This window comes from Poecile atricapillus, chromosome 9, assembly GCF_030490865.1.
Source record: "Poecile atricapillus isolate bPoeAtr1 chromosome 9, bPoeAtr1.hap1, whole genome shotgun sequence".
Classification (NCBI taxonomy): Eukaryota; Metazoa; Chordata; class Aves; order Passeriformes; family Paridae; genus Poecile; species Poecile atricapillus.
The window spans coordinates 1,588,029-1,590,509 of NC_081257.1; the positions used below are offsets into that span (position 1 = coordinate 1,588,029).

Below are 2,481 nucleotides of genomic sequence, written 5' to 3' on the forward strand. Positions count from 1 at the left end.
GGGGTCAGAGTTTTGCTTTTGTTCTTTGATTTAGTTTTTTCCCACCTAACAGTTGGAATCAGGTTGTGATTTGTATTGCAAAGTTTTGAAGCACAGGTGTTGCACATAAAGGTCAGTTTTGTTTTTAAAGTCATCTCAGACACAGATCTGCAAACCCCTGTGACCTTGAGGACTGTGTGCTCTCAGACAGCAAATTGTGCATGAATAGGAAACTTGTAGTTCCTGTCTCCATTACACACAGCAAAATGTAAAGGGCTTGGAACAGGACCAATTTATTCTGCTGCCATGCCATCAAACGGTGTCAGATTTATCAAAGAACTCTCCTCTTCCAGGATGGGCTGTGCAAGGATGATCCCTCAGCTCCTGTGTGGATGTGCTGAGCAGCAGGCCAGACGCACGACTGTCATCCATAGCCAGCCTCTGTCTGCAAAGAGAACAGGGAGCTGCAGCTCTGAGGAGCTCAGGGGTTAGTGAGCAAACAGATCAAATCCCTAATTTCTATCAGTTACTTTACAGGAGTGTTTGTTGCTGTTATAGTTTTAAATTCCAGCCCAGAGCTGGAAAAAAAGACCCCTGGTAGTTTGCATAAGCTATGAAGGGAAGAGATTCTTTTCAACGGGTTCCAGCTCTGCTCATTCTTTGAATTAAAAGCAGAGCAAAACTCTTCTGTTGGTCACATCAAGCCAACATAAGTTTGAACAGTCTGTGAAAGACAGAAGAATGTAAAAAATTATTTCATTTTATAGTACTTACAGTCTTGTAATTCTGCCATGGGATAATAACAAACTATATCAAAGAACTGGAGAAAGAACTGGAAAAGAAGATTTTTAAAAAAAACTTTAAAAGAAGTGAATTAATTTCATACACAGAGCTATGTAGTAAAAATATAGTCATTTAAACTTCTCAAAGCCTAAGAAGATAATGGAGCCCTGCGGCCTAGTCACGTGCAGTGCAGCCTCAGCTGCCCCTTGGAGCCCAAAGCTGCCAAGGCTCAGGGCTGGGATGAGCCTTCACCCAAAACTGGCTCCAAGACCGATTGGGAGTCAATCCAGAACAGGGCTCACACAAAGAGCAAAGTCTCAAGGCCAAAGCCAAACCTTCATCAGGTTGGATTGGTTTTAACACTGCACTGTAGGGAATTTTCTTGTCCTGTAACATCACTGTTAGCATGAAACTTTACATGAGCTCTTAAATAACCTCTGTCCTATCATGAAATTAATGTCAAGTATTGTGAACTTGCTTTGCCTCTGCCTGCTGCTCATGGAGCTGCTCTTGGCCAGGCAGCCTCAGTGGCAGCCAGCACTGGCTGCAGCCCCAGCGGGCTCCCCAGGACAAGGCCCAGCAATCAGGAGGCCAATGAAAGGCCTGGGCAGCAGCAGAACTCTCAGCAGAGTTATTTGGGCAACCAAGGACTAGCCACAAGTGCACAGCAGCATGACTACGAATCAGGCTACCAGTGTTATGAGCAGAGTTTTAAGAAAACTGTGGAGAAAAATCAACAAATTACCGTCTGATCTTGTAGACTTCCTGGATCCCAAAATAGCAGAATATCAGGACAAGGGGCACAGTGAACAGTGTCACTACTGTGCCTATCATGCAGGACCTGCGGACATCCTGGGGGCAGACAATTCTTGGCAGGCGCACGGGATCCTCAACATAGACTCCAGTTTCTGTGATAACATCTACGGAAGCAATGGGCAGTGTGAGCCCGTGCTGTGCTCCACTGCTGAGCTGGCAGCACGCTGGATACGGCCAGGACGTTCTCTGTTTGCCCCAGAGCTGGGGCCTGCAGGCACCTTGCTGCCCCTTGGCACAGGCTGTGCCACCCAACAAAGCCCAGAAGGCCGGGAGCAGAGCCCAGGGACAGCGCAGCTGCTTGGGCAGTGGCTCCTTCCAGGGACTCGAGTCAAAGCCATCCCTGAGCAGCCACAGCCACCCCTGACCCTCCCTGCCCTGTGACAGCTCCCCCAGCCCAAGGGGACAGAGCCAGGCCCTGTCAGGAGCCCGTGCAGGCCCTGCCCAGTTGGGAGCCAGGGCTGGCTGTGGCCCTGGGCTCATGGCAGAGCTCCCACTCAGAGCTGCTCCTGTGTCTTGGGCCTCTGGGTGCTCAGGGCCAGCTCCAGGAGCAGCTTTAGAGGGAGGGATGTTGGTGCACAAGTCCCATTTCCCAAGGGCTGGGAACGAGATCCAGGGGTCTTGGAGCTGAGGCGCCTCCAGCTTTGGCCGCCGCACTGTGCAAGGGCCGGCCCTGTGGGGAGAGCTGCTGGCACACAGCCCCGCTGAGGGCTGAGCCCAGCACAGCAATTACCTCCTGTGTCTGGGCCCGTGCCTGGCATCGCCTTCTTTCCTGCAGCAGAGTCTGGCACAGAATCACTGCTTCCTTCAGGGAATGTTTCCTGATGCGCAGACTCTCGTTTCATTTCTGGAGAATGGAAGAGGGACAGCTGGATCAGATGGGGCTGTTCCTCATTGCGGAGGTGC

At 50.8% G+C, this 2,481-nt stretch overlaps 1 long non-coding RNA gene across 1 annotated transcript; it reads right to left on the minus strand.

The window, feature by feature from the left end:
* Window positions 1-304: 304 nt before the first annotated feature.
* Window positions 305-1,678, minus strand: LOC131582286 (uncharacterized). Its single transcript, XR_009278306.1, has 3 exons — window positions 1,508-1,678; window positions 754-811; window positions 305-424 (listed from the first exon to the last, which is right to left on the minus strand). It is a non-coding gene; the product is annotated as an uncharacterized LOC131582286 (long non-coding RNA).
* Window positions 1,679-2,481: the final 803 nt, after the last annotated feature.